Source organism: Leucoraja erinacea, chromosome 19, assembly GCF_028641065.1.
Source record: "Leucoraja erinacea ecotype New England chromosome 19, Leri_hhj_1, whole genome shotgun sequence".
NCBI classification, from domain to species: Eukaryota; Metazoa; Chordata; class Chondrichthyes; order Rajiformes; family Rajidae; genus Leucoraja; species Leucoraja erinaceus.
In genome coordinates this window covers 29,714,420-29,735,832 of record NC_073395.1, presented here as the reverse complement: position 1 = coordinate 29,735,832, position 21,413 = coordinate 29,714,420, and the positions used below count along the sequence as shown (strand labels likewise).

General features: G+C 39.6%; 1 protein-coding gene and 1 pseudogene across 3 annotated transcripts in view; one reads left to right on the top strand and one right to left on the bottom strand.

Moving 5' to 3' along the window:
• Nucleotides 1-21,413, top strand: part of LOC129706439 (potassium voltage-gated channel subfamily C member 2-like) — a 120,483-nt gene that overhangs the window by 24,606 nt on the left and 74,464 nt on the right. The gene's annotated exons all lie outside the window — the stretch shown is intronic.
• Nucleotides 14,367-14,775, bottom strand: LOC129706522 (40S ribosomal protein S25-like; annotated as a pseudogene).

Here is a 21,413-nt window from a genome sequence, read left to right as displayed (position 1 = left end):
TTAGTAGATAGTTGGCATGTTGCACAGTGGAGCTTTGGCTGATAAAAGACTGAATGCCAATGGAAGAGTTGTGTTTTTTGCAATGAACATTTGGAGGTGAGCTGAATTATAACGGGCACATTTGGAGATATTTCTCTGACTGGTTGTGGAGTCGGGTTGTTCTGCCAGCCTGTCTATTCTAGCACGTGTTCTGGAACACAAGGAGCAATCTTGCTCCGAAAGTGTGTGCTGCTTTCATATCTCCTCTTCTTCAGCTACTTTCCCAATGTCAACATGTGGCTACATCAATAAGTAATATCAGAGCCCCACAAAGCTCCTTTGCATAGAATTTCCTCTTGTAACCTGAGATAACCTTTTTAGGTTTAGTCTTGCTGTCTTCCTCCTACCATACGCATTAGCTGCACAATCCAATCATCATTTAAAATATGTCCACCAAATTATTTTGTGCTGTTGGCTGTTCTAATAAGCCAGGTCATATTTAAATTGACAGAATCAAGCAGATAATTTTATATTTGTGATCTATCCAATTCACCAGCGGCATTTGGTCCAAAAAAAACTCCCATTGCCTGGCCCTCTGAAAATACTGTCAATAGTATTAGTTATAATTCATAGTTTATAATGAATGTAAGATTTTTTTAAATAATTTAAAATAATTAATATTAATATGAGAATGTACCATATGAATCAATAGGGCAAAGTCAAGAAGCCCCTTGGCCCAAATCCTTGTATTTTATGAGGTGGCTGTAAAAATAGTGAATGACTTGTGAACTTGCAGAGTTCCCTTGATTCTAGACAGTCTTCATAGATTGGAAAGTAGCCAATGTAATCCTCTTATTTGAAAAGTGAGCAAAAACAGGGTCTGTGGCCAGTTTGACTGAGATCATGAATAGGGAGAGTGCTTGTGGTTACTATTAGGCAAGTGGTAGCCGAATGCATGGAAAATGATGATATAATTAAGCAAAGTCAACACAGTTTAATGAGAAGAAAATCATTTTGTGAAATAAGTAAGCTTTTGTACATATAATGTGCAGAGATTTTTATTTGTTACATAGATTGGCAGATTTCTGGCCATTAAATTTGTTATCCATGGCTTGTGATCCCTAGCAAAGCAGTTTGGAGTTAAAAATAATGATGGGACTGGAGTCTTGTACAACCTGTGTAAGGTTATAATAATAAATAATAATTTTATTTATAGAGCACTTTAAAAACAATCATAGTTGCAACAAAGTGCTGTACATCACTAATCATTGACAAAAAAGTGAATACACACTAATAATAACAATCAAAAGAAATAGTAGGAAAAGACATGTAAAATAAAGAAACATTAAAAACAATAAAAACAGAAGCAAAGTCTCAGGCATGGTCAAAAGCCAGGTTAGAAGATGTCCTTTCCTGTGAGGCATTAGTAAGGGTATTTACAAGGAAATTATGGTTCAATAGTTACCATTACTGACACCATTTTTTTGTTTTTGTTTGAGTTCTGTGTTTATTTAATTATTTATATTTAAATTAACCCGTTTCCTTGATGGTATTTAAATTTGTGTCTCTGGAACAATGATCTAGGTTGCTAGGCTAACAACTTAATTACAAAGTTGTTATATCCCTAATTCAGGGTTTTGGCAGAAGATGTAGTATATTTGGATTTTCAAAGAAGGATATAACAAGTTGCTGCCCACAAAGTTGTTGAATACGATTCCAGAGATTTGAAGTGAATATTTATAATACTAGGGCATTGTATTGAAGGTTAGTTAGCTGATAAAATAGAATATAAATAAATGGGTCACTTTTGGGTTAACGAGTTATAACCAGTGAATGTCACAATGATTAGTATTTATAACTGCAGCTATTTACTGACTATATCAATGACTTGCATCACACAATTAAGTATGTATCTAAATGACTATGATACAAAAATGTAAAGGAAATAATACCATGAGGAGACTATCAAGAGGGTATAAAAGGACACAATTGGTTAAGTGACTCACAAAGGAGAAAATGGAGTACCATATGGGGGAGCATAGAATAGGAACAGGCCCTTTAGCCCACAATGTCTATGCCGAACTTGATGCCAAGACCAAGTCTTATCTGCCTGTCTCCATTCCCTGCATATCCATGTGCCTATCCAAAGCTCTCTTCAATACCCTTAACGTATCTGCCTTCAACATCCTCGGTTTCACATTCCAGGCACACAGTATCTTCGGTGTGTATATGAATGAAAAAATAAACAAAAATACTTGCCTCGCAATCTCCCTTAAACTTTTCCCCTTTGAGATGGGAAAACATGCAGAATGTTTTCGATCTTTAGAAATTCTCCATTCTGTGAAGCTGAATATAACTAACCTTCATTTTTTAAGTACCTAATTTTGAATTTTTTTTTGTAAGTATCCCTGCCCTATTTCTTCACTTAATCTGAGTTTTTTTTTTCCCCCATTTTAATGAGGCCTTTCTAAATCTTTTGTTGCATCAGCAATTTTTCTGGTCTCTATATTGCTCAAGTAAATTTGGCCATATCACAGTAAAACAAATGAATGTCCCAAAGTATATGTCAATGTATGTTATGTAAATGAGATTGGAGCTCAATTAAAGGGGTTTTGCTTATTTTACACAAAGCATTTGCCCTGCACTTGTGACATGTCACACCAATGATATCCCTGAATTAGCAGTAGCATCATAGCTCCATGTCGATAATCCTTTATTCAATACATAATGATGATATAAATTAGAATTGAACACAGCAATCAATTAATCATTGTTTTTTTTTTATTATGAGTCACCTCTTAGCATGGTATGATGCATACCCACCATGATGCTGATGTCATCCAACAATGACTCAAGTACAGACAAGGCTCAAGTGAACACATTTGGCATGGAAACAAATTGCTCATAAATCATTTTTTTTTAAGAATTTGAAGTAGGTCTGGGAAATGAAGAATACAGCCTTACAACTTGCTGACATCCATGGCTGACTTTATTTTAAATTTCAATTTCAGTTTCCTGTTTTATCCTCACAGCCCCTTTACAGTTTTTAGAGTTTAGAGATATAGTGGAAAAAGGTCGTTTGGCCCACCGAGTCCACACCAAACCTGTACATTAGCACTCTCCTACACACCTAGAGATATTTTTATTGTAGAAGCCAATTACCCTGCAGACCTGTAGGTGGGAGGAAACCGGAGCACCTGGAGAAAACCCACGCGGTCACAGGGAGAATGTGTAAACTCCGTGCAGACAGACCCATAGTAGGGATTGAACCCGGGTCTCTGGCACTGTAATGCAGCAATTCTGGCACTGTGTCATTTTGCCACCCCTGATTCCCTTATCTAGTAACAATTAAAACTCTGATCTTGTATGTGGATGTGTTGTGTATTTATTTGTTTGTGTGTTGTCACATCTTCTCGAAAAGACAACGCGCTAATGGTAAATTTTTTACATGTTCTGGTAGAGATTTACCCCCTGTAGTCTGAAATCAGCTTACCTGAAAATGTTGTGCTTTATTTCTTGAGTTATTAATGAAAATGTTCACAAATCTGATAAAACTGAAATCAAAACGCCTATTTTTCACTGATGACATCACAATGGATCTCCCTCCCTCCCCCCTCCCCCCCTCTCCTCTCCCCCCACTATCTCTCTCTCCCCCCCCACTACCTCTCTTCCCCCCCCCCCCACTACCTCTCTCTCTCTCCCCCCCCCCCCCCCGCCCCTCTCCCCCCCCCCCCCCTCCCTCCCTGATAATTGTGCAGCCACCGCCAACACCCCCCCCTCAGATGAACTCCCTCTCTCCCCCCCCCCCCCCCCCCCCCACCCCCCTCCCCCCCCCCCCCCCCCCCCCCCTCCCCCCCCCCCCCCCCTCTCCCCCCCCCCCCCCCCTCCCCTCTCCCTCCCCCCCTCCCCCCACTCTAAGGGCAACAAAACAGTGCACATGATTCCAGGTATAGCCTTACCAGCAAACTAACTCGTAACAATACTTATCTATTTCTATGGTACAATCCACTTGCAATAAAGACCAATATGTTATTTTGATCACCTGACCACCAGCTTGCCATCAATTTTCAATTTCTATATAAGAACACTGGGATCCCTCAGTTCGCCCATCTGCAAGCATTCTCCATTTAAATAATAGTCTGCTTTAAGATTCCTCTTACCGAAATTCATGGCGTCATACTTGTAAACGCCATTGCCACGTTTTGCTATCTCTTCATCCTATCTATAATCTCATTGCAGAGCCCAAATATCCTCGTTGAAACCTGTCTACCCGCCTATTTTATTGTTATTAACATTCTTCAGCCTTTTAAAATGTTTTATTTATTTATTTTTCAAAGTAGTTAACTTAATGTTGTTTTTACATTATAGCCAATCAGCTGTGTTCTTCTTCTCCTGTCACGTTGTGGCCTTTTTATGTCCTTCTCAGAGTTTATTTGTTCAATTGGTCAGCAATACTTGGATACATGACACGCAGTCACTCATCTAAGTCATTGATTTAGTTTGTAAATAGCTGAGGCCCAAGCATTGATCCCTGTAGTCCCTGATTCATCACAGTCTGCCAACACAAAAGTGACTCTTTATTCCGACTGTCCGTTAACTAATCTTCAATTCATGCCAAGATCTTTGTCAGTTCTGCTTTGGACAGTAAGTCTTTAAGTATAAATTCATCAAAGCTTTTTGCCAATCCAGGTTTAAATAATCTACTGTAAGTAAGTTTTATTTATATAGCACGTATTAAGTCAACTCGCATTGACACCAAAGTGCTTTACATAAAATAGATAATATATTTCCATACAAACCATAGAAAAAGGTTAAAAAAAAATAAAGAAAATGGACACAACACATTGTAGAGTTTCAACACAAACGTGATATTGGTTTATCTAAATAGCAGGTTCTTAAGGATGTGCCAAGAATTTTCACCCAGGCATTCATTGAAAAAAAAAGTTTTTGTCTCAGCTTAATGGAATAGAAAAATTATTTATCTTTCACAGTGAAACCCACTTGACAATTGTTTTGGTGTTCTGCATTGCTCAAGAAATCTGCCCATCTACTCTTTTGCCCTAATTAAAGTTAGGGTCAGCTTTTTTCACAATGAACAATTGAACACATAACTGTGGACGTCTCGATTGTAATCATTTATTTTCTTTCCGCTAACTGGTTAGCACACAGCCAAAGTTTTTCACTGTACTTCTGTGCGTGACAATAAACTAAACTCAAACCATGTTACCAGCGCCCACACTAAATGATCATGTTAGCAACTCTACTTCTCCTAGGTACTACCATTTTCTTCAGATCTGCTTTTGTCATGTGGTATTGAAAACACAGTTGTTAAACCCTCACAAGCTGCCTCCCTCAAATCCAAACTACTTTTCCTTTCCTATAAACTTAAATGCATTGCAGTCCAATGTAATCTCTCAAAACTGTTCTTGTTGTTCTTCCTGAGAACATTGAAAAAGACTGGTCTACCCCAACAGCTGCTGACAACCTTCTACCGCTGCACCACAGAGAACATACTAACATATGGCATCTCTGTGTGGTATCTCAGCTGCACGGAGGCGGAGAGGAGAGCTCTTTAGCGCGTTGTCCACAGAGCGCAGAGGATTATTGGGACACAGCTACCAGCCTTGGAGGGCATCTACTACACACGGTGCCTCAGGAAGGCCGTCAGCATCCATAAAGACTCCTCACACCCCTGTAATAGTCTGTTCGATCTCCTACCTTCTGGCAGATGTTACAAGGCCTTCTCCGCCCACACCTCCAGACTCAGGAACAGCTTCATCCCCAGAGCTATAGCTGCTCTGAACCGGCCTTGCTGAGTGCCCCCCCACCCCCATAAACTGTCTCCATCGAATGGTCACGTCGCACATCGACCTGGCACAGACCTATTTGCACTTTAGACTGTTTTACTGTTCGTTTTTACAAATCATGTTTCTCGGGGTATCTAAATTTTATCTAAATGTTATTAGTTGTTTAAGTTATGACATCGGATGGAAGCTGCATACCAAATCTCGTTGCACCTATATGCAATGACAATAAAATATATTATTATTATTATTTTTTTTTTTTAAACAACAGGCATCTTAATCAGAATTTCCATCCCCACCACAGGACCAAATATGGGTCTGAACAAAGTCACTAAGTGACATCCTTCGAGGTCATGATAATTTTCATCCATCTATCTGTTCTTCTCAACCCATCTGCAATCTTCATTGACCTCAACATCCTCCAAAGCTTCTAGAATGTTGTGCAGCATATTGGGATTGCATGCACTTGGCTCCATTCTTATCCATCCTATTGTGCACAGAACCTGCAATGGCTTATTTTTCCACTATTTTTCCACTCAATTTCCCCTTGACCCCCCCTACTCGTCTCCAAATCTGAGGAAGGACATTATTGCCATAGAGGGAGTTCAGACTGATTCCTGATGTCAGGACTGTCTTATGAAGAAAGACTGGATAGACCTTTGTTTATACTCCCCCATCCTACTTTTTAATTCCTAGATGCAGGAAGATTGTTCCCAATGTTAGGGAAGTCCAGGACAAGGGGTCAAGCTTATAAAGGGGAAATCCTTTAAAAAAAAAAAACTTTTTTTTTCACGCAGAGAGTGGTGAATCTCTGGTTACTGAGGCCCTGGCTATATTTGTTGTGGCCCTTGTGGCTAAGGGGATCAGGGGGTATGGAGAGAAGGCAGGTACCTGCGATTTTGAAAACCAGGGCATGGCCTACTCTACAGTTTCTTTCTTACACAAAAAAACAGATATCAGTGTACATGTGCTAGCACACAACTTTCCATCACAACCCGGGACCATTTCATTACCTATAACTTATCAATCTGCTTGCACTGAATGGGTAGGAATTTCCTCCAAGAACGTGACTTAATTCTATATCAGTTCAAAATGTTCAACTATGATACCTCCATGTTCTTGTTCCTTGATATCTTTGTGCTCCCAGCTAGCCCTTTCTAAGTACTGTGCTTCTTGGATTCTAGTCTCTTGGTTAAACCAAATGTAATTACTCAACCACTGTGTCAAACGCTATGGTCCCAAACTGTAGAACTACTTCCCAAAATCTTTCTACCTCCACATCTCTTTTCCCTTATGGCTATCCTTAAAGATAGCTTTTGATCAAGCTTTTGGGCATCTGTCCAATGTGGTTTGGTGTCATTAGCTTTTTGATATTGTGGATGTGAATTGTGATGATAAAGGTGTCAATCAAATGGAAATTGTTGTAATTTACAAGCTAGATGCAGTGTACAGAATAGCATATGTTTCAAGGGTTGTGCTACACACCCTTAAACTACTGCTTTCCATCCTGTAGTGGAATTGCAGCCAAAATTATCTTAACATGTATTAACTTACTTAATTACGTTTCTCCCATAACCTGTCAATGCACCTGGTCATATTATTTTTAGACCAACTTTCCACTACAGTTTATTTTTCAAGGCCGGTGTGAAGATTGTGAGTAGTTAAGTATAGTAGTTGATGAATTGGTGAATTTTCTTTCAGTGGTTGATGAATTGGTGAAGTTGAAAATAGACCTGTGAAATTAAAGCATGTTGGTGGGAAGAGGTATTTGGGAAAAAATGTCAATTGATGCAAACACAGTAAGATTAGAGGTATCTGAAATTTCAAGTTAGTATGGTTGCTTTAAAGTTACAAAGTAAATGATTAGCTGTGGAATATATATTTTTAAAGTATAATATTTGCAATTTTCCACAGATTTTAATTATTTTAAATTTCTTTAAAATGATCCATTTGCATTCATACCTTCAACAGTTTATTTAACTTGTAAAAGAAGCCGAGCATAAGTGCTTTTTAATCAGGCCACTATTTGGGAAAACTCATCATAATAAATATAAAGTCTAGATAGACTTTGCTTCTTCCCATTATCACTTGGGCAGCAAGCCAAATCCAGCATTCGGCATAAATATATTTTCGCTCTTGCTTTGGGCACTTCTCATATTAATAAAAGCAATCTTGGTATTAAAAGATAAAATTCCATCTGAGAACATGCTTGGGAAGTTGCAAGAACATTTGCTACTACATTATTCCATCTGTAGAGCCACAAATGGGGCTGAACTTGGACCTGATGGATTCAAGTTGTAAATACGGAAACATAATGAGTCGTTTTAGAAGGACAGTCACCATACTAGAACAGTGTTGGAAATATAGTCTACAGCACTTTGGTTAAGATGTCGCAGAAATGTGCCCGGTATCAATCTAAAACTGATATTAGGCCATTAAAGTGTTTGTTTTTGTAGTTTTGGAAAGTCATCTATTCTTTAAGCCTCACAGAGACTTTTGTTTGCCATAAATGGGACACATTCTCCTGCGAAGCACTGCCAACCTCTGCTCATGCAATTGACTCTCTCATTCCTCATACTAAACACATTGTTGTCTTCAACATCCAACATTTTAATTCATGTTTAGATACGAATTTCAGATTTTGCTCCGAATATTTAATGTTTGCACCACTTTCTTTTAGTAACCTAATTTAGTTTAGAGAAACAGGCTCCACAGCCAACTGCGTCCACTCCGACCTGCGATCATCCCGCACATTAACTACTTTACACATACTAGGGACAATTTACATTGATACCAAGCCAATTAACCATCTAACCTGTTCACCTTTGGCGTGTAGGAGGAAATCGAAGATTTCTGAGAAAACCCACGCTGCCACGGGGAGAATATCCATTCTATTTATCTCACTTATGTCTGCTCTGGACGGATCTTTTGTTCATTTAATTGTCCCATCTCCATACATTTTTGCCTTGTAATTATAAGTGACAAACAATATTGAAGAAGAATCTCAATGAGGAGTTGAATTGCCAAGGCAATGGACCAAGTGATGGGAATAGAACTAGTATAGAGGGGTCCTTGATGGTAGCCTAGACAGATTATGGCCTGAAAGGCTTAGTTTCTGTGCTGTATGATGTCTTAATGCCCCATTATTTAATCTCTTCAAGTCACCCTACTGTTGATCATTCCATTTGTCCTCTCCCTCCCTTTAACCATGTTTTTGCCACTTAAAACATGTTTTATGGTAATGTTTCCTAGTTCTGTTGGTCTGCGATTCTAAAACATTACTGGCTTTTCTCTCTCCATAGCCTGCTGAGCATCCATAGCATAATTTCTTTTCATGTTAGTTTCCACAACAGCATTGCTTTCTATCACATTTCCTCTTTTGTCCTTCATCACAATTGTTTGTGCCGCTACTAAGTATGAATCTCCAGCCTTTGGTATTATCCCCTCCTTGTCTATTAAGGTTTGGGATTCTCTGTAATTTGAAAACAGGTGGAAAGATTTGGCACAATGTCACAGCTAGTAGTGCTGCTGTTTCACAGTGAACTGAGTTCAATCTTTCCCTTTGCTAATGCCAAGGTGGAGTTTACACATTTACCCTGTGACCATGTGGGTTTCCCCTGGGTTCTCCAGTTTCCTCACACATCCCAAAGATGTGGGTTGGTATGTTAATTGTGAATTATCCCTAGTGCTGAACTACTATCTTCCTCATTGGTGACCCCGGACTACCCCTGATCGGACTTCGCTGGTTATACCTTGCACTAAATGCTATTCCCTTATCATGTACCTAGACACTGTAAATGGATCGATTGTAAACATGTATTGTCTTTCCGCCGACTTGGTAGCATGTAACAAAATCTTTTCACCATACCTTGGTACACGTGACAATATACAAAATTGAACTGAACTGTGTTTTGGGGAATTGGATTTGATCAGATTGTGGGGGGGAGGGGAAATATCATCCTTCTATGTTGTAATATGAATTAAAAGTTCACTGTGATATGCTGTATTTTGCCAGTTGAAGATCTAGACTTTGTCACCCTTTGACCTTTCATCAAACTCCCAGTGAGTTACTCCAGCTTTTTGTGTCTTTGTCCTCAACCAATACTTTGTTTCTTGGTCAAGTCCTTTATGCAGTTGGTTTAAATTCCAAGCATTTCAGATCTTGCATTCACACAGTCTGTTTAGCAATTTCCTTCAAAGTAATAGAATGATAGCCAATTATTGCCTGTCTTTACAAATCCACACTGATTGCCCCTAATTAGCCCCTTAGTCGTTTCACTATTACGATTGCCAGCTTGAATTATTTCAAGATAATAGCAGACTAGTGTCCAGAAGATGTAAATGTTAATTCCACACTCAGACTCTCCCAGTAGGGAAGGTGGGCTGATTTATAATCGTCATGGGTTTAGAAAGGGCATTTGGTAAATTTTGACATGGTATTTTTAAACTAAATTTGGAAAAAAAAAAGACAAATCAGCTGGAAATAAAAAGGCTTGACCATGTGAATAGAAAGAAGGATACTTGAGAATAATTGTCACATACTGGGTAAATCAAGGCCGAGTTCACTTAGTTCACTCCCTCTTCTCCCCTCTCCCATAAGACAAGGGGAACAGAAGTCAGGCAACAGAACCATCATATCACCAACTAGATTATTGGAGACCTTCGAACTATCTTTAATCGGACTTTATTGAACATCTCTAAGTTTGTGGATGACCCAAAGCTGGGTGGCAGTGTGAGCTGCGAGGAGGATGCTATGAGGCTGCAGGGTGACTTGGATAGGTTGGGTGAGTGGGCAGATGCATGGCAAATGCAGTATAATGTAGATCAATGTGAGGTTATCCACTCTGGTGGTAAAAAAGGCAGATTATTATCTGAATGGTGTCAGATTAGGAAAAGGGGTGGTGCAACGAGACCTAGATGTCACTGAAAGTAAGCATGCAGGCACAGTAGGCAGGGAAGAAAGCTAATGGCATGTTGTCCTTCATAGCAAGAGGATTTGAGTATAGGAGTAAGGAAGTCCTACTACAGTTGTTCAAGGCCCTGGTGAGACCACGCCTGGAGTATTGTGTGCAGTTTTGATCTCCTAATTTGAGGAAAGACATTCTTGCTATTGAGGGAGTGCAGTAGGTTAATTCGCTGGATGGCGGACTGACATATGATGAAAGAATGGATTGACTGGGTTTATATTTACTGGAATTTAGCAGGATGAGAGGGGATCTTATAGAAATATATACAATTCTTAAAGGATTGGACAGAGTAGATGCAGGAAAAATGTTCCCCATGTAGGGGAAGTCCAGAACCAGGGGATACAGTTTAGGAATAAGGGGTGGGCTATTTAGAACTGGGATGAGGACTGAGATCAGCCTAGATCATATTGAATGGTGGTACTGGCTCGAAGGGCTGAATGGCCCACTCCTGCACCACATGTCTATGTTTCTATCTTTATCTTGCATTAAGCATTGTCCCCTTTGTCCTGTATCTGTAATTTGTCTTCTGTTTGATTGTAATCATTGTCTTTATGCTGATTGGATGGCGCACAACAGAAAAGCTTTTCACTGTACCTCGTTACACATGGCAATAATGAGAAACTAAACTAAATTGTGGCCTTGAGAGCTGAAGTTTCTTTTTTAAAGTTTTGACCCAATTCCTGGTGGTGTTATTTTGTTGAGTGAGGCGCTCAACTGAAACAATGTCATTACAATGGCCCTGTTTGAGGAGCTGACACATAAAGCAACACTTGAATGACATATAGCACCAGCAGAGAAAAATAACTCTTTAATTGTTGGTTTGTAGGTATTGCTCAGCATAAAGTGACTGTGGATTGTTTGCATAATCAGAATTAAATGCATTTCCAATTCATTCTCTATGAATAAGAAACAAAGTGCTGGTGGAACTCAGCAGGCCAGGTAGCATCTAGTGAGAAAAATGAACATACGCCATTTCAGTCATGACCCTTCTTTAGTCTTTAGTCCATTCCCCACCACAGGAGCTGCCCAGCCTGCTGAGTTCCTCCAGCTTTTTGTTTTTTTGCACCAGATTCCAGCATCTGCATTCTCTTGTGAAGGCACTGAATTTACGAGTTGATTTTTGAATATTTCTGGAGGAATTTTTCACTTAGCAATTGGATCATCCTGTTTTTCATTCTTAAACCTGTTCTCTCGGCCAGTAGATTTACTCGCAATATATAATGAAATAGTACACTTAAAATAGTGCTCTGATGGATGGCACACAATCATGCATTAAAACGAGACTCCAGCAGTTCCCACTGACAGCTACATTAATACTTTACAAGGATTTTTGGCTACGATTATCATTGGAAAAAGCATCAAATCTTAATGTATCCCATGGCCCGGTGGCAACTACAGTACAATTAAGCCACATAAAAGGTTATTGTGAAGGAGAGGATGTGTATGTGTCATTGTTATATGGTCTGATTGATTCCAAGACTAAGTCAGGCCCCGCACCACTGCAAGGTATGGGAAGCTCAATTAGGAAGTGATTACGGTTTATAGGCCTCATGTGAACTGTATCAAGAATTGGTAGTAAGTGTTGCAGCAACCACTGTAAAAGTTTCCATTATCTGAGCATTGAAAACATCAGTGCGCCATGTAGGCATCAGTGTCAAAGTGGACATAACTATCACCAGGTTCAGCAATCATGTGCTCCTCGGTTTTTTTTTTTCATGTGCATCCTGTAAAAGTTAACAGATTGGACCCAGAAGCTCCAGTGCATGCTTCCCATGCAGTGTGCAACTCCTGATGTCCTTGGGTGCATGTGTGCACACTGGAAAGCAACAGTCCTACCAGTGGAGAAATGGCTAGACCAAATTTCCCATTGAGTGTGGCATTGTGGGCTAGTGTGATCTAACACAATTAAAAATGTTTTTGTGTACTAATGCATAAATTACTGTGCTAACAAATCCAATTTCTACATAATCTCCCCTCAGGGACACTAACAATGTGGAACATACCTCACAAGTGGAATTGATACACTGCAGATTCTTTCCCGATAATCCAGCTGAAAAAAATCTGTTTAATAATTTTGTTGAAAGTCAAGAATGTAAATGTATGTAGACAGAGGGCGATTAACGATTGCATATTGTACAATATCAGACCTCTACTGCATTGGGCCTGATGATCTGACCCACTCCTGCTTCCAAGGTTCTAGCCTCCATTTTGGTTACTCCTGGAATACCTGCCCTTCCTCTGGGCCATACCTAAGCTTGCTTTTGGGCCTCTAAATCCCACACACTAGACCTGTGAACAAAGACAATCACATCACCTAACTGGAACACAGCAGCAAGGAACGCAAAATCAATTTAAAACACAAACCACCAAGGTAAAATGGTTCTCAGACAATAGTGTAATGGCATGATTTAAATTGATTAAAAATATATTACAAACATTTGTATCACCTTCGCTGTTTCCTCTTACCCGTCCAGGGTATACCTGATAAATTTTGCAAATCTGATCAGTAAAAATAAATATTTGTTTTCTGTAACTTCCTCCATCTTACCTGTGACTTGGCTGAAGTCTTGAAGTTGTGCCATGTTGATAAAACATTCTATGGAAAGCATGCTGTGATGCTAGTGTTTTTGATGAATTTGTTAAGTAGGAAGAGTAGGGACGTTAGGAAGGGATATATACTTTAAATATCAGCATTATTAACTGAGTAATACAGAGAATAAATAGATGCTCGAGAATCCATATTAAGGTCTAAGTTGCCTGGTGTTTGAAAAGGGGATGGGATCAGTATTTTGAATCGACTTTTATTGTAATGGCTTCTGTTTTCACAGAGATGTCATTAATGTAGAACCCAACCATGCTCTGATATGTGAGGCTGCAGAGAGGAGGAGAGTAATAGTAGTGTGTAATCTAAACCATGGTGGTATCAATAGATTCTCACAGTCCAGCATGACATCTATTAATATCATTGCTCAAAATCTTGCACTTGCACATGATCGGTTTGCTGCAATTTAAATCCTATAATTTGTTTAAAATAAACTAATTGCTGCTTTGAGTATCCAATTAACTGGAGATTTTAAAGTGGATTTTATTTTATTTCTGATTATATATTAAACAACACAATTAAAATTAAATTGATTACATTTTTCTTTAAAGTTTTGTTAATTTATGAATCCAACTGATTTGATCTCTATTTGTTATGCCGTAGGTATTGTATTCAAAAATCTGCAATGTATTTATGGAATTTCCCTGCTAATGCCATTATACTTTAATTTTATAATCGAGTTATTCTTATTGTCATGGTAACAGCCTGTCCATTCCCTCTGAGCGTCAAATTTCAGATAACAGACCACTGCATAATACGCATATTGTAATCTATCCACATTATATTCTATTTGGCTGTAATTCAGAAGAAACTTTTCAAATCAGAGCCTGTCCCATATATTGTGGGAGAAATGTAGTCCAGCGCTTGATGTGGGAGTACATGACAACCAAGGCATCACAGCACAATCCTTTTTTTGTTTTCCATTGTATAGTAACTGGTAGAAATGCATCTTGTCAGTTCGAAAGCCATGCATGTTATTTCTGCTGTTTGCTGCAGTCTTTCACTGGTAATAGCCTATGAGTGGGGATGAATGGGCTCGTGTATAAACAGCTGACTTGAAAGATGCATGGCATCCCCTCCCTTGGTGTTTCACGTGTAGATGACCTGTGCTCTGTGTTTGCACAACAGCTTGATCATCCCCATTTGAAAGGAGCTCTTGAAGGGAAGTCCTGGTCAGAGAACCTCTGATCTTTAGTCTTTCAGAGACGACCGCAGGTGTGATTAGTTTGTAATTGGGTACCTCTTTCAAGAGTTTATCATATGTGGCTTTGTCGAACAGGATCAGGTTGTTCAGCTTGTCTCTTACTTTTCCTTTTGACCACTTCTTCTTCTTAGCCTTGCCTCCAGTCTTGTTCATTGGATCTTTGTTCTTTTTGCATCCTTTACTCTTGTCATCTTTAGGAGGCATGCCGCCGCTTCAAGATGTCAGAGCTAAAAAACTTGATGGGCTGATTGGCCTAATTCTGCTCCAATCACTTATAAATGTATGCACATTACAGTTTAAAAAAAAAAATCTAGCCCAAATACAATATTTCTATAAAAACTCTTTTCACCCATCAACCTGATTGAATCTACTTAGCATATCAGTTTTCTATTCAAAGTGTTGATTTAAATTTGTGTAGTCTATGAGTAGTCTTATATGTCATTCATTTAGAAGTTCTTGCACTCTCTTAGATTTCTTGGATAGGTTGTGTAATGACACTCAATGAGTAATCATCAGCAGCACTCAGGGATTCCGATCAACAATAGAATATCAATACCCGTCCTTCATTTAAGGGCTATTCAAAAGAGCATTTCACATTAATAGCTCAATGCGTTAACCTAGCACAATCGACTAAGAGGTATAATTTAAAACGCATGTATGCAAAGCCAATAGAGGTTCAACGAAGTACAATTTTGACGTGTTATGTCACATTACAAATTTCCACTTGTATATTAATTTGATAGTTTATATACCAGGCTTTTATCTATATTACTAAATCCCTGATCTTGACCGCTTTTGGCCCACTGTGCTGCGATTTCCGACAGAACGCCGCCACCTACGGCCGTCATTTTTGGCCACCTCGCTCAGAGCCCCTCTCCGCCTAATGGGTGTAGAGAATTTTTCCCATCGATTAAAAATCAGAGATATAATAATGTTTTATAAAAATTCACCATTCCCTCTGCTGCCCCTGCTGGAGGGAGGGGGAGGGCCTATAAACCAGGAAGTGGTGTGCCTCGCTTAGTCTCTGCAAGATGGATGAAGCCAAGGGTCACATCTTCCTGAGCTCTGAATAAAACTGAACAAATGTCTACACAACTGTGAGTACCCTTAATGTGGTTTGAAAATAAAAATATGGTTTGTTTGAAGTAAAAAGGCACTGCCTGCAAATAGTTTGAAGTAAAAAGGCACTGCCTGCAAATGGGTGCTTTGGCTTGAAGTTGAAAGGCACTACTTACTGCAAATGGTGGCTTGGGTGCTTTGGCTTGAAGTTGAAAGGCACTACTTACTGCAAATGGTGGCTTGGGTGCTTTGGCTTGAAGTTGAAAGGCACTACTTACTGCAAATGGTGGCTTGGGAGCTTTGGCTTGAAGTTGAAAGGCACTACTTGCTGCAAATGGTGGCGGATGATTTGCTTGAAGTTGAAAGGCACTTCTTACTGCAAATGGTGGCTTGGGTGCTTTGGCTTGAAGTTGAAAGGCACTACTTACTGCAAATGGTGGCATGAAATTGAAAGCTACTACTTGCTGCAAATGGTGGCTTGGGTACTTTGGCTTGAACTTCCTGTTTGCACTGTGTATTGATTTAAGATAAAATGCTACCACTTACGGCTGTGATTTTTGGCCATCTTACTCAGTCCCCCCTCTGCTGAGCAGGTGCAGAGAATTCTTCCCATCAATGAAAAATAAAAATGTTATTAGTGTTTAAAAAATGTTGAGATTCTCTCTCCTGTCAATCACACCCTGAAAGCCACACAAGTTGAAAGGCACTACTTACTGCAAATGGTGGCTTGGGTGCTCTGGCTTGAAGTTAAACGTCACTACTTACTGCAAATGGTGGCTTGGGTGATTTGGCTTGAAGTTGAAAGACACTTCTTACTGCAAATGGTGGCTTGGGAGCTTTGGCTTGAAGTTTAAAAAAATCACCATTCATCTGCTGCACCTGCTGGAGGGAGGGGGATGGACTATAAAACCAGGAAGTGGTGTGCCTCAGTCTCTGCAAGATGGACAAAACCAAGGGTCACGTCTCTATGAGCTCTGAATAACACGGAACAAATGTCTACACAACTGTGAGTACCCTTAATGTGGTTTGAAAATGAAAATATGGTTTGTTTGAAGTAAAAAGGCACTGCCTGAAAATAGTTGTTTGGGTGCTTGGCTTGAAGTTGAAAGGCACTATTTACTGTAACTGGTGGCTTGGGTGCTTTGATTTGAAGTTGAAAGGCACTACTTACTGCAAATAGTGGCCTGGGAGCTTTGGCTTGAAGTTGAAAGGTGCTACTTACTACAAATGGAGGCTTGGATGTATTGGCTTGAAGTTGAAAGGCACTACTTACTGCAAATAGTGGCTTGGGAGCTTTGGCTTGAAGTTGAAAGGCACTACTTACTGCAAATGGTGGCGGGTGATTTGCTTGAAGTTGAAAGGCACTACTTACAGCAAATGGTGGCTTGGGTGCTTTGTTTGAAATTAAAAGGCACTTCTTACTGCAAATGGTGGCTTGGGTGCTTTGGCTTGAAGTTTAAAAAAATCACCATTCTCTCTGCTGCACCTGCTGGAGGGAGGGGGATGGACTATTAAACCAGGAAGTGGTGTGCCTCCCTCAGTCTCTGCAAGATGGATGAATCCAAGGGTCGCGTCTCTGAGCTCTGAATAACACTGAACAAATGTCGACACAACTGTGAGTACCCTTAATGTGGTTTGAAAATGAAAATATGGTTTGTTTGATTTGGCTTGAAGTTGAAAGGCACTTCTTACTGCAAATGGTGGCTTGGGTGCTTTGGTTGAAGTTGAAAGGCACGACTTACTGCAAATGGTGGCATGAAGTTGAAAGGCACTACTTACTGCAAATAGCGGCTTGGGTGCTTTGGTTTAAAGTTAAAAGGCACTACTGCAAATGCACTTACTTCCTGTTTGCACTGTATATTCATTTAAGATAAAATGCTACCACTTACGGCTGTGATTTTTGGCCATCTTACTCGGTCCCCCCTCCGCTGAGCAGGTGCAGAGAATTCTTCCCATCAATGAAAAATAAAAGTGTTATTAGTGTTTAAAAAATGTTGAGAATCTCTCTCCTGTCAATCACTCCCTGAAAGCCACACCTTTTCCAGTGGGAGGGGGAGGGGTTTTAAAACCCGGAAGTGTGGGTGTGGCTCAGTCTCTACATGATGGGGGAGGGAGAGGTCATGACTCTGTCTGAGCTGTGAATCAACTGACAACACTGAATGTCTACTGAACTGTGAGTTTGGTGTTTTGTGTGGTTTTATGGTGGTTTCACCCTGCATGAAATGGTATGAAGCTGCATTTGAATTTGGTTGCCTTCGACCCCGTTTGAAGTGGAATGAAACTGCGCTTGAATTCGGTGGCCTTGCACCCTGCTTGAAGTGGTTGGAAACTGCACTTGAATTTGTTCATAGTGGGAAACTGCACTTGAATTTGGTGCCTTGGTCCTGCTTGAAATGGAATTTCAAAGAATAGTCATGAGTCAACTGCCAGCCCACCAGCTGTGAGTTAGCTGCCAGCAGATCAGGCTTGAGGGACTGAGCTGCCACCCCAAGAACCCATACCAGCACTCCAGAAAGCCCCCCCACTGGCCACCAATATTGTAATTGGTGGAGAGGTGGAATATTGCGTCGAGGGACCAGCCCTCCTGTGTGAACATGGGACCCAACAGGTCCCACTTAGTCTAGTGTATAATAAAGATAGCTTTAGAACTTCATAATTTAATTCATGCACATTGTAAATGCTAACAGGTAGTAAATCATGGATAGGCTACATGTAATATCCCAGTATTCACTGCACATTGAGCACACGTATAGTGGAAAACACTTCTAATATTTTTGCTCAGAGCTTGTCTACCATTTGTCTCATGACTGCCTTTTTGATGCTTGCGTTTAGGCTTTGCTAGCTCTTTAGTTGGAATTAGTGCTTGCAGGTAATTTCCCTGAGGGTTAGCATGTTGACGCTAAATGAAGAAACTGAGGAGTAAGCCATTATAAAACATCTGACATGAACTTGTACATGCAAAAAGCATCATAGAAAAAAATATGTACATCTCCAACATGGCACACTGGGTGATATCATAAAGTCTTTCACAAATAATGATTAGACCAGGAATAGAGACATTGGAAGGCAAATCTCCTAAATCTCCACAACTTGCTGGTACAGTCTTATCATTTCATGTAAGACTTTTGATACATTTATGGTATGTTTTAACCTGCAAGTGATGTGTATTTTTCTTCTCCTTTATTTGGTTTGGCTAAGATTAGTAATAAACTCCAAATGAATTGCTCTCATCATTAGCAACTAAGTAAGCAAAATATATTTTATGGATCATGTTTGCGATAAAGACCGTGTTTCCCCAATTATTGCAAGCAGAGACACGAACTTGGAACAAAGAATTAGTAGAAGAGATGACATTGGAAATAAAGGCTGTACTATCCAAGTCCCAGTAAAACTGCTGTTGCTTTTAACAAAGTATAATGAATATTGCTTGCATAACACATGAGATGTGTTTTTTAATGAAATAAATGTTCATCATATTTGTAGACTCAAAGGACTGAAGATGCCAGAATACAAAAAAGACACAGTGCTGGAGTAACTCAGCAGGACAGGCAACATCTCTGGATAACATGGATAGATGACATTTTGAGTAGGGCGATGTTTCTTCAGATTGAATGCAGCAGTGGCAAGCAAGCAAAAGACAGGTAGGGGCAGGACAAAGCCTGGCAAGAAATAGGTGGATACAGATGAAAGGGGTAATGATTGGTAGTTGGTTGAACAATGGCCAGAGATGAAAAGACAAAAGGTAATGAGATAAGATGACAAGGAGAAACGAGTCATGAAAAGTGAAGCCAGAGGAAATAATATAGTTGGAAGGGGAGGGGGGGAAAGTCATGTGATAACAGTAGAATTAGGCCTTTCTACTCTACTCTAATCATGGCTGATCTATCTCTCCTTCCTAACCCCATTCTCCTGCCTTCTCCCCATAACCTCTGACACCCATACTGATCAAAAATCTCTCTCTAAGTGAGCAATGGGAGCTCGTCCAGGTTGGGGCACTGGGAAGAGAGGGATAAAGAAAGGCGTGGAGTTGCTTGAAGGTTAGTTACCTAAAATTGGAGAATTCAATGTTCATACTGTTGGGTTATAAGCTACCCATATGAGATACTGTTGCTCCAGTTTGTGTGTTGTCTTAATCTGGCAATGGGGCAGATCCTGCCTCTAAAACAATGAAGATATGGTGATCTATATTAATTTAACTGGTAACAGAACTTGCATGTGGGAATGTTCTTTCTACCTTTGTTCTGCTCAGTGTCATGTCCATTGGCTTAGGAAATATTGCCAAAACTACTGTGACGAATAAATGTCTTATAGAAGGGACGTGATACACTCGTGGTCTATCAACAATGCATTGGTTTCCACATAAAGTAAGCTGGTCAGTAGCTTTACCTGCTAACAAACTCTTGGAGTAAATTTTATAGTCCTTTAATAGCCATTTTGATGGAGGATAATGGTTGGTGCAGACAGTGAGCAGTGTAATGAAGGGATTAATTGTCTGGCTTAGTTGAAATGCTGTATCTGGTTTTGCATTCAATTTTTATATTGGAGCTTGCAGATATAGGAGTGTCTTATTTTAGTCCATTTGTTTGAACAGTAGTAAATGCCACCTTCTTGAGTAGACCATGTCCAGTCCTTGTATGGGAGGCTGCAAGGATTAGCTTTTCTACAGCCATATTTACAATTGCAGGATCATTGCATTGTATGATGATAATAAAGCCCTTTTTTCATTATGCATTCTTCAAGGCAGTGGTGAACATAGATTATGCCCATTATAATCCAGCAGTTCATGTGTTGGTCTTTTCCAAAGGATCCTCAATTTATTTGTGTTCTTGTTAATAAACCTCTTGTATTTCTACCAAGCAGTCTTCAGGAAAATCTATCTTGGAAATAGATCAGATGGTGTCGTCTGAAAACTTATCTTATCAATGTTGATAAATAATATTTTGTGTAGTTGATGGAAATTTCTTATAAACATTTTACTTGATTCATTATTCCACTTTGTTTTCCCTGGACGTTTTGAATCCCAGAGTTTAAAGGAATGTGACTTCTTCAGGAAATGTATATTCAAGATTGCTTAGAGATAAACAATATCTCCTTGCTAGAGTATTTATGATTGAGGTCAACTGTTTGGCTGTGGTTAGTCAAGACTGTAAATGATAAACGGTGACAATGATTTTATATTTTTATATCATTTATATCATGAATTTGGACAGACTATCGTTCTGCTACAACCAGAGAAATGTTACGTACATGTCAGATCACCTCTGATGAAACAAGTAAAGTGAGGAGTCCTGTCGGCAACAAAGGTAGGATCATGAGCCTCCTCATTTGTTGCTGTGCCATGGGTGTTTCTTACAAAAAGCCTGGTTTGTGGGTTGACACATCGCAATGCTGATTGCTTGAGTTGAATTGCTCTCAACATTGAGCTGGAGAACAGCCAAGTTTTAGTATCATAAGAAAAGAGATTTGTCCTGGATCATCCCGTGATAAGTATTTCAGTGCCTTGCCTTGCTCTACACTAATAGTGGGAGACGATATAAGAGGATTATCATAATTGGCCTGAGATATAAAATGAGTGCTTTGCAACTGCCTTCAAGAATGCAATCTGCCGAGACTATAGGCTTTCAGTCATCCTTAGATAAATGATGCTGATTGAAGAGAGGACCATGAATATTGCATGTGTTTCAAAATGAGGAGAAGGATAAAGGCATGTACATGGAAATATAGGAACTTGAGAATTCACAGGTGTTGGTGATTGCACCCTTGGGCTTGCTCTGATTATCTCCTTTAGCATCTTGTTC